At 39.8% G+C, this 11,485-nt stretch overlaps 1 protein-coding gene across 3 annotated transcripts in view; it reads left to right on the top strand.

Annotated features, from left to right (window-relative positions):
- Nucleotides 1-7,314: 7,314 nt before the first annotated feature.
- Ms4a18 (membrane spanning 4-domains A18) overlaps nucleotides 7,315-11,485 on the top strand; it is a 42,457-nt gene continuing 38,286 nt past the window's right edge. For 2 of the 3 annotated variants that reach the window (XM_037202814.1, XM_037202806.1), the window contains exon 1: nucleotides 7,315-7,346. The gene's annotated coding sequence lies outside the window, so the exon portion shown is untranslated. The remainder of the gene's footprint in view (nucleotides 7,347-11,485) is intronic. The other variant, XM_028884350.2, reaches the window with a different exon arrangement.

Genomic DNA, 11,485 nt, shown 5'->3' with positions numbered 1-11,485 from the left:
GCAGAGTCCAACACCAGGCATCCTCTTTCATTTCTGTTAGGTGATAAAAATACCTGACAAAAACTACTTAGATCTCCCTATCTCAATTAGTCTATGAGATAATACTCCACAGACATGCCCAGAGGCCAGTCTCCCAGGAGATTCCAGATCTCATCAAGCTTGCAACTGAGACAAACAATCACACTATCTTATACCACCTGATAGAAAATTGTTTATCAACTCTTCTGTTGCATAGTTTAAGATGACATTTCATAATAAGCCAGATTTTTTAATTAATTATTTTTGAGATAATAATATAATTATATCACTGTCCCCTTCTCTTTCCTGCCTCCAAACCCTCCCATATTTCCCTCCTTGCTCTCTTTCAAACTCCTCTTTTGGAGGAAGGGAACTGAGCAGAAGCGTACATCACTCTATGCTTCCTGACGGTAGATGTGATGTGACCAGCCACCTCAAGCTCCTGCTGTCTTGACATCCCTGCCATAATGGACTGTACCCTGGAACTTTAATCCAGAATAATCCCTTGTCCCTTGGGGGAAAAAAACTACTTAGGGAGAGAAATGTTATTTTAGCCCCAATTCCAGGCTACAGTCCATCACTGCAGAGAAAACAAGGCAGCAGGAACTTGAAGCAGCTGATCACAGAACATCCACAGTAGTCAAGAGCAGAGAGAAACTATCGCACCATGTTCATGCCTTCGTTTGCTTGTTTGTTTTCAGCACAGTTTCTTCACTTTTGTACAGTTCAGGAACTACTGCCTAGGGAATGCTACTGCCCACAGTGTCTGGGTCTTCTCATGTCAATTAACTAATTGAGACAATTATCCACAGACATGCCCATAAGCCACCCAATGAAGACAACTCTTCACTGAAATTCTCCTCTCAGGTGATTGATTCTAGGTTGTGTCAAGTTGACATTTTTAAAGCTAAAATCACAGCAGGACAGAGACTATACAACCCAAAAAAGCCTAGAATGTTTATTATTGGACTGTTTTCAGAAAAACTCCCCTAACATGGAAGATCAATGCCAGCAATGTTGATGGTAACATCCCTATCCTTCTATACCAGGGTCATGTTGCTCCAATTTCACTCATTCTCAGTGCAAAGGGGAGGGCTATGATCCACACCTGCCCCAATCCCTGCTCTTCCCCTGATGATCATGCAGAGGTTTCCTCCTAGAGACATTAAGACATAGTCATGGTACAGGGATGCCACAAGAATGATGATGCTCAGAAGGCTTCTGTTGAATGTCTGGACTAAGTGATGGCAAGGGGAAACACAGGAAGAGTTGAGGCATGGTTCAACTCATGAGGTAAGAGCTCTGAGACTTAATAGGTACATCAAGCTCTATAGAAAGACCTGAGGAAGGCATTGAGCACAATGTTAAGGTGAGAGTCATTTACCTAGGTGGTGTTGCTAAAATTCTTTCCCATTGATGGAGAGACAAATTTGAAATTAAGAGCGCTTACTGCTCTTGAAGAAGACCCTGGTTCATTTCCCAGCATCCACATAGCTCACAACCATCTGTAACTCCTCCATAGGCTCCTGCCTGCATGTGGTATATATATACATATACTCAGGCACACACACACACATACACACACACACACACACACACACACACACACACACACTTCTCACATAAAATAAACTCTTTTTTTTTTTAATAAAATTCCTTCCCTGGCAGAAATGTAAACAATGTCTACCTCCCCTTCTAATGTCCTAATGATAAACTAAGGTAAAATTCCATGAATGCCCATTCTGGGTAACTAATGAGTTTACTGGACTTACTAATAGAGCAATGAGTAAGGGATTGCTAACAGGACTATGTGTAGCTTTAAAGCAGCCACACTGGAAGGTCTGCACCAAGATACATGCTGATTCCCCCATGGCCTCATACACCTGCTTTCTAGCCATTCCCAGCCTACATGCTGCTGTGGGTATCGCTCTATATAAATAAAACACTGATGGCCAGTGACAAGACAGGAAGTATAGGTGGGACAAGGAGAGAGGAGAATTGGGGAAAAAGGAAGAAGGAGGGAGAGACACTGCAGCCACGGCCAGGAGAAGCAGCATGTAAAGACGCGGGTAAGCCACCAGCCACGTGGCAAGGTATAGATTTATAAAAATGGGTTATTTAAGATAAAAGAACAGTTAGCAAGAAGCCTGCCATGGCCATATAGTTTATAAGTAATATAAGCGTCTGAGTGGTTATTTTATACGTGGATTGTGGGACTGCAGGGCTTGGGGAACCTGGAGAGAAGCCCTCCAGCAACAATATACCCTATCCTCTCCCCAAGGCCAAAGGCAATAAGGGTATATTTCCATACAAGTGATTCAGAAGTAGTGGCTGGATACTCAGGTAAGGGTCCTATGACCCTCCCTGTCCCTTCTTCTAAGAAGGAAGTTCTACAGTCAACAAGCCCAACTGCAATGATCTTTTGTGAGCAGGCCCAGATGAACCCCTGAAGATGATGTGTAGTGGGTAGCTGTTCTGTCTATGACCTTGAAGCACCACCTCTAGAGATGCAGCAGGTAACTGCTCTACCTGCCTATGACCTTGAAGTCCACGCCCCTGGGGTGTGGCCTCTTGATGACCCTTAAGACCTGAGATGCACATAGGCAATCTCCTCCTCGCTCTCTTAGTGGGATTTGGATGTGGGACTGACTCAAGTAGCTAGAAGAGCGTGAGATTTTGCCCCAGCATTTCAGAACCTGAGACAATTATGTTCTGTACAGTGAGTTTTTCTCCCCTAATAAATTCCTTTGCCCTTTAAGCAGACTCTATGGATTTCTCACTTTATCTGGCAATTTATAATTTACCATTATATGGATGGTATCTTATTAACTGATCCGAAATCAGATACTTTAGAAAGCATGTTTGAAGAAGTAAAGAAAGTTTTACCTTTCTGGGGATTATAAATTGCTCCTGATATACTTAGGATATATAAGATAGATCTACAAAAAAATTAGACTCCAAAAGGTACAACTCAGGAGAGATCAATTGCAGAATCTTAATGATTTTCAAAAATTGTTAGGAAGCATTTCCAACTTACAGACTATCTTTGGAATACCTGAAGATGGACTAGTAAATTTGGCCAATACCCTAAAAGGGGACAAGGACGTAAATAGTCCAAGAGAATTATCAACTGAAGCTGAGAAGGAATTGGCTCGAATAAAAAAGAAAATACGAGAGGTACATGTGGATCATGTGAATTCAGAACTTAACTGCATTCTGGTCATTTACCCTTCAGACACTTCCCCACAGGGATTTTGATGCAGAGGGAAGATATTATATTGGAATGGATATTTCTACCATATAAACCTAGTAAGAAGTTAAAGGCTTATGTGGAAAAGATCTCTGATTTGATTCTAATAGGAAAATTAAGACTTCATCAATTGACAGGAATGGACCCAGCAGAAATTGTAGTACCTTTAACTAAAGAGGAAATCTCCTCTTTATGGAACGATAATGAATATTGGCAAAGAGCCTACAGTAACTTTTTGGGAGAGATTAACAATTGTTATCCCAAAACAAGAAAATAGAATTCATAAAAAGAACTGAATGGGTCGTTCCTCACATTATATGGCAAATAACAATCTCTGGAGTCCCCATATTCTATTCTGATGCAAATAAATCAGGCAGGATATAAATCAGGAGATTTAAATAAAATGGTTCAAAGCCCCTACATTTCTGTACAAATGGCAGAACTGTATGCCATTCTTATGGTACTAATGGACTTCACAGAACCTCTCAATATAGTTACTGACTCTCAATATTCAGAGAGAGTTGTTTTACATATCAAAACTGCTGAATTTATTCCTGATAATACAGAATTAACTTCACTATTTATACAATTACAGAAAATCATCAGAAATATATATATATATATATATATATATATATATATCACATATCAGATTCCATATGGGTCTGCCAGGTCCTCTAGCACAAGATAATGATGAGATTGATTGGTTATTAATAGGTATTGTGCTAGAAGCCTCAGAATTTCATAAGAAACACAATGTAAATAGCAAAGGTTTAAAAAGGGACTTTTCCATAGCTTAGCAACAAGCCAAGAAAATTGTAAAAAAAAAAATATATCCTACTTGTTCTTTCTATAACCAAATTCCATTCCCTGCAAGAAGCTATCCTAAAGGTCTACAAAGAAATGAAATTTGGCAGATGGGTGTGTTTCATTTTGCAGAATTTGGAAGATTAAAATATGTGCACCACTTTCACTGCTTTCCCCTCCCTCCCTGTTCTAGCTCAACCATCCCGTTCCCTTATGTATGAGGATAGAGAGAAACCCGGTGCTAGGGAAGTTGCCAGGAATCCCCAAGGATGACCCCAGCCTGGACTACTAGAAATAGTGGAGAGGGTGTCTGAACTGAACTGGCTTACCCCAGTGATCAAATCGGTGAATACCCTAACTGTCATCACAGAGCTTTTTTCCAATGATTCGTGGAAACAGATGCAGAGATCCACAGCCAATCACTAGACAGAGCTCCAGGAGTCCAATCAAAGAGAAAGAAGAGGGATTCTATGAGCAAGTGCATCAGGATCATGATGGGGAAACATGCAGGGACGACCAAAACCACACTAGAGGGAACTCATGAAAGTTGGATCAATGGCTGTGGAGTCTGCATGGGACTGGACTAGGCCCTCTACGTGGCAAGACAGTTATGTAGCTTGATCTGCTTGGGAGGCCCCCTGGCAGTAGGATCAGAATCCATCTCTAGTGCATGAGAAAGCTTTGTGGAGCCCACTACCTATGATGGGACACCTCGTGAAGCCTTGAGGCAGGGGGAAGGGCTTGGACTTGCCTCTACTGGATGTGCCTCTCCATGGGAGGCCTTGCCTTCTTGTGAGTGGGAGTGGGGCTGGGTTAGGAGGGAGAGGCTGGGGGGCAGGAGGAGGGAAGAGGGGGATCTTTGATTGGTGTGTAAAATGAATGAAAAATTTTCTTAATAAAAAAATATATGTACATACCATTGACAACTATTCAGGATTTCAATGGGCAACTCATGAGTTCTGAAAAGGCTGATTCTGTAATTACACACCTATTAGAAGTTATGGCCATCATGGGAATACCTGTACAAATTAAGATTGGCAATGGTCCAGCATATGTCTCAATAAAATGAGACAGTTTGTTGCTTGTTACAATATAAAGCATATTATAGGTATACCACACACTCCCACAGGCCAAGCAGTCATAGAAGATCTGCTCAAACTTTAAAGGATATGCTAAATAAACAAAAAGAGGTAACAATGACCCCTAGAAATAGAGTACATAATGCTTTATTAACCTTGAATTTTCTCAATGCTAATGAGAAAGGAATAACAGCTATGGAAAGACATTGGACAAGAGAAAAAAAACTCCTGAGCTAAACCAACTAGTTTACTTCAAAGATGTATTGATTTTGGAATGGAAATCAGGATATGTCATATGTTGGGAAAGAAGTTTTGCTTTTGTTTCTGTGGAAGAGGAAAAGCTATGGATACCAACAAAATAATAAAAATTCTATTTGAACAGAAAAAAACCCTTGATGAGGAGAAGTAACAGCTCATCCACTGTGGTGACAACTCTACAAGCTGTAAGAAAAACTCAACAAACAAGGGTCAGGGCAGGGTTATGTTTTTTGTCTTTACAGGATAATAGAAATACCTGTCTACAAGAAATCATAAGGCTTTGGACACCTAGACATCTACAACAGAAGGAAAGGACCTATTGGCACCAATAGTCTCTATAGTGTAATATCTCAATGCCTAACTTCTATGTCTCTTTAACTCTAAAATAGTTGTGGTCCTGATTCAATTATAAATCAAGCTAGCTTTGGAGTTGGAATATGGCTCTCTCCTTCTCTAAATACAAGCAATCTCTGAAGTTCCCAGGAAGAAGATGGGGCCCCATAACAACAATTCTACCTGGTCCAAAATGATGCCATTGTACCTAAGAATGTTACTCAGTGATTGGCTTTGGACTGCAAACTCTTCAGGACAGTTCCAAGATGAGATGGACCATCATATTACACTTCTAGCCAGAACCTCAGATAACTTTACCCATTACTCTGAGACTAGCTACAAACATTACAGCTAGTCCTATTAAGATTTAACCATTTAGCTTTCTTACAGGATCCCACAGAGATACTGTCACCCCCTAAAGAGCAGGAAGCAATTTTTTTAAAAAAAAAAAAATGATGTCCCCTCTCCCAAAAGTTTTCATTTCCCTCGGGGTTATGGATAAGTTGTTATAGAGTTGGGGGTGGAACAACAAAAATTAGAAGCCAGGCGGTGGTGGTGCATGCCTTTAATCCCAGCACTTAGGAGGCAGAGCCAGGCGGATCTCTGTGAGTTCAAGACCAGCCTAGTCTACAGAGTGAGATCCAGGACAGGCACCAAAGCTACACAGAGAAACCTTGTCTCAAAAAAACAAAAAAAAAAGAATAAATAAAAAAATAAAAAATTAAAATTAGACTCAGGATTCTTTTTTGGAAAAGAAAAAAGGGGAGTGGATAGGAATAGTTTATTAGGGTAGATTTTTTTATCTACTAGTAAACTAATTTAGCAAACTCTCAGCCTTAGATAATTTACACTGATATGGATTCTTATATATTGATACAAATGTAAACCATTTCAGAATTCGTATTTAAGATAATTTGTATATTGATACAAATTCAAAACTATAATCGTATTGTACATATGTTCCTACTATTTGAAATATTTTATATATTGATACAAGTGTAAAATTATATCTATCATACTGTATTATGTTCTACCTCTGTTTGGGATATTTTATATATTGATACATATTAAGGATATTGTTATCAAATTGTACTATATATTTAATACTCTGTTTAAGGTATTTTGTATATTGTCACAATTTTGAGGTCCTTGTCCTTATACTGTACATCTGTTTACAGATTGGTTACCTTGTTAATGTGAAGCCTTAGTCCTTATGTTATTTAGGTAGATAAGACTTATAGAACTATGTTTATAATATCTATAGTTATGTTAGTTAGGTTTTTCAGATTTACAGAAACATATGTCAGATGGATAGGTAAACTTCAAACACTTCATAGACCTAGAGAATATGGCATCTAAATGTTTTGATAACTCAGAATTCTGTTAACATGAGACACAATTGCTCCTGGCAACACCAATCTACTCCTGAGAGAATGTTGGGCTTCTAAGACACTCCATTTGGAAGTTTGTCTTCTTATTGGCACAAAATGGCCTGCTGGGCAAAGAACCACCCTTACCTCAACTGCTGACAGTATGAATGCTGTCCTTTCCAGACGAGCAGGACACAAGGAAAAGTGACTACTGAACCTTGCCAAGACACAGTAAGATGGTCTTTCAAAATTCCTGCTTCTGAAAATGGTCTGACAGATATTCTAGGTCATAGCCAAACTGGATGCCCCAATGGTGTTGAGAAACTTTAGGTGATTGTCCAGGGTGCCAGCTGTCTTTGTCTATTCTTGCAAAATTTTTGGAAACTGTTTGCTTGCATTTTCTGTTTTCTCAGGTATTTTATGTTCCTTCTCAGTTCTTTGATGGGGTTAAAGACTAGATAGTTACAGTTATGATACTCTCATATCTTAGCTAAGATCATTTCAGATACTAAAGTTATATTTTTTACAGATAGGCCAGCTATTGGAGTTATCTATGTAACATGACATTTACCTATGTTCTGGATATCTCTGGATTTTAGTATGTGTCTCTTGTTTGATGTTTTTCTTGCTGGTTGTGTTTCTATTTTTGATTACGTTATTACCTTTTCCCTTTCCTGGGCAATACTTGATAATTGTTCCTATTGTATATAGTTTTATATTAGGTTAGAACTTTCTTATTTAGACAAAAGGGGGAGATGTAGTGGATAGCTGTTCTGTCTATGACCTTGAAGCACCACCCCTAGAGAAGCAGCAGCTCTGCCTGCCTTATGACCTTGGAGTCCATGCCCCTGGGGTGTGGCCTCTCAGCAACCTTTAAGATCTGGGATGCACATAGGCAGTCTCCTCTTCACTCCCTCATGGGACTTGCGTGCAGAACTGATTCAAATAGCTAGAACAGCGTGAGACTTTGCCCTAGCATTCTAGAACCTGAGACAATTCTGTTCTGTACAGTGAGTTTTTCTCCCTAATACATTCCCTTGCCCTTTAAGCAGACTCTGTGGATTTCTCACTTTCATGATGACTCAGATAGTCTTGTACAATATAGATGGGGGAGGATGGAGTAAAAAGATTTCAGGAGAAAAGCCCAACACTTAGCAATATTTCCCTCAAGAACTTACAGAAGCACAGAATTCAGAGTATTTCGAGATCTTAAAGGTAGCATAGTCTAGATATTTGTTCTTAAATAGCCTTGAAAACTAGTCCTGAATTTACAATTTCAGCACCACCTAGCAGGCTGTTAGACGTGAAAAGGCATTGGCCTCACCCAGGCCTACAGACACAGGAATGTGGAGGGTCCATTTGACCAGGAACTGAGGCTAACAATTGGTATGTAGGACCTCATAAAACTAAAAAGCTCCACACGACTGAAGAATCAACTGAAGAAGAGGAAGGCCACAGAATGGAAGAGAATCTCTGCCAGCTATACATCTGACAGAGGATTAATATAAATATATATTTATATTATAATAATGTAAATTATTATAATACAAATATAAATTATATTATATTTCAAATAATTAAACTAAAGAGCCAAAAAAAACCAACAAACTCTTTTTTAAAAAATGAGCTTGGAATCTGAACAGAGAGTTCTCAAAAGAAGAAATAAAATGACTGAGAAATATTTCAAATACTGTTCATCATCCCTAGCAATCAGGGAAATGCAAATCAAAACAACTTTGAAATTTCATCTTATCCCAGTCAGAATGCCAAGAATCAAGAAGACAGCTGACAGCAAATAAATAAATAAACAAATAAATAAATAAGTATTGGAAGGGATTTGGGAACAAAGGAACTCTTGTTTACTATTGGTAGGATTGAAAATTGGTCCAGCAAATCAGTATAGGGAACCCTCAAAAAGCCAAAACATAAGTCTATCAAATGATCCAGCAATATAGCTCTTTGGCATATGCTCCAAGTACTCCACATCCTACTCCACAGATACTCATTCAGCCATGTTCATTGCTGCTCTGTTCACAATAGCTAGGAAATGGAAACAACCTAAATGCCCTTCAAGTGAAAAGTGGACAATGAAAATGTGGTGGGTATACCCTATGGAATCCTGTTTAGCTTTAAATAAAAATGAAGCCATGAACTTTGCAGGTAAATGGATAGAACTAGAAAAGATCAGAGTGAGTGAGGTGACCCAGACCCAGAAAGACGAATGTTTCATGTCCTCACTCATCTGAGGTTCCTAGGCCCAGCTCTTCAGATGTGAATACACAGCCTGGATTAACTGTAGAAACCAGGACAGTGAAAAGGGACCACTGCCAGAGTAAGGAGGTGGTATCACAAGTGGTCTGACTGGGGAGATAGGGTAAGCTAGGGAAGTCTAACAAGATCTAATAAGGGAAAGATAAATACCAAGGAAGAAGGAGGGAAAAATAACTAAGGATGTCTGAAAAGTCATAAGGGATCATATAATCTATTCACTTAAAATTGCATATAATACAATACTACGTGTGTGTGTGTGTGTGTGTGTGTGTGTGTGTGTGTGTGTGTGTGTGTAGTTTAAATGAAGTTTTTCTCATCTGGGCCGACATTGCCTCCCCCAAGAGCCATTGGTATGAGAGACCACATTTTGAATTGCCAGTCAGGGTTATCCAAGAGACTCCCAAAACATAGGCTATTGATGTTGCCCTTGACTGCCCCCAGGGGTGAAAGGTAAATCCTTACTGCTGAAGACACCATATTCTTCAGACATAGGACCCAAAGAATTTAAGCTGAATCTAACCTAAAATTTTCCTCCCTTAAGACTATCTTTCATGGTAGCCAGGTGGTGGTGGCACATACCTTTAATCTCAGCTCTTGAGAGGCAGAGACAGGCAGATCTCTGTGAGTTTGAGGCCAGCCTGGTCTACAAAGTAAGTTAAAGAGCTACATAGAGAAACCCTTCCTTGAAAAACAAACAAACAAACAAAAAAGACTATCTTTCATGGACCAAAAGGTTCCATGCAAGTTTCCTAGGAAGAGAAGCAACTAATAGTTCTACCCAGCTAAGATGCCTACAAAGTACAACAATGATCTATAACTGGAGTTTTCTCCAGTCCTGCCTGGCCCATGGTCAGGACAAATCTCTCTCACCCGCCAGTCTCGCAGCCGCTTAGACCCAACCAAGTAAACACACAGACTTATATTGCTTACAAACTATATGGCCACAGCAGGCTTCTTGTTATCTAGTTCTTTTTTTTTTTTTTTTAAGATTTGTTTTTATATGATTGCTGTATCTGCATATACACTTTTATGCCAGAAGAGGGCATCAGATCCCACTAGAGATGGTTGTGAGACACTATGTGCCTGCTGGGAATTGAACTCAGCACCTCTGGAAGAGCAGCCAGTGCTCTTAACTGCTGAGCCATCTCTCCAGCCCATTATCTAGTTCTTATATCTTAATTTAACCCATATCTATTAGTCTATAAGTTGCCACGTGGCTTGTGGCTTACTGGTACCTTACATCTCACTTTTCATGGCTGTGTAGCTGGGTGTTCTTGTGGGACTCCTAACAGTCGGAGTAGGAGTGTCTCTCACTGTTTTGCCTGTTCTTGGGACCCTTTTCCTCCTACTGGGTCACCTCATCCAGCTTGATATGAAGGTTTGTCTTATTGTAATTTGTTGTGCCATGTTCAGCAGATATCCCTGGGAAGTCTGCTCTTCTTTTTTTTCTTTCTTTTTTCTTTTTGGGAAAGAGAGGAGGAGTGGATCTGGGGGAGAGAAAATGGAGGGATGAGAGGAGTGGGGCGGGAGAGGAAATTGCAGCTGGGTTGTAATACATGTAAAAAAATTAAAATAAAAAAACACTGCTAAACCATTTTATTTCATTTTAAGCACATGTATGTATCATTTGGATACCTTAAAAGTACATAAGTCTTCAAAGACTTAGTCCTCAGGTTGACACTGTCAGGAGAGTCTGAACCTTTGAGATCGCAGCCTTGTAAAAGATCCTTATATCACTGGTGGTATGACCTCAAAGAGGATTTGGAGGCCCTGGCCCCTTCTTCCTCCTTTGCTTCATAGAACCACCACATGCTCTCCACCACTGCCGTGTGGCATACCCATCAAATGCCTGAGTGAATGCTCCCACCCAGTCTTGAACTGGAATCTCCAAAACTGTAAGTGAACAATCTTTATCTTTATATAATTAGTTACCTCAGGAACTTCATTGACTAGCACAAACACCTCCCAATACGATGCCGTATGCTGTACTGTGTGTCAGCCTTCACCATCCTGTGGTGACTCTGCTGAGAAGCTCTTCCTAAGAATGGACTAAATCAAAAAGAACATCCAGAGGAGACATTTCTCAAGGTGTCCAATGA

This window comes from Peromyscus leucopus, chromosome 1, assembly GCF_004664715.2.
Source record: "Peromyscus leucopus breed LL Stock chromosome 1, UCI_PerLeu_2.1, whole genome shotgun sequence".
NCBI lineage: Eukaryota > Metazoa > Chordata > Mammalia > Rodentia > Cricetidae > Peromyscus > Peromyscus leucopus.
The sequence above is the reverse complement of the archived record's forward strand: the minus strand, read 5'-3'. Positions and strand labels throughout refer to the sequence as shown.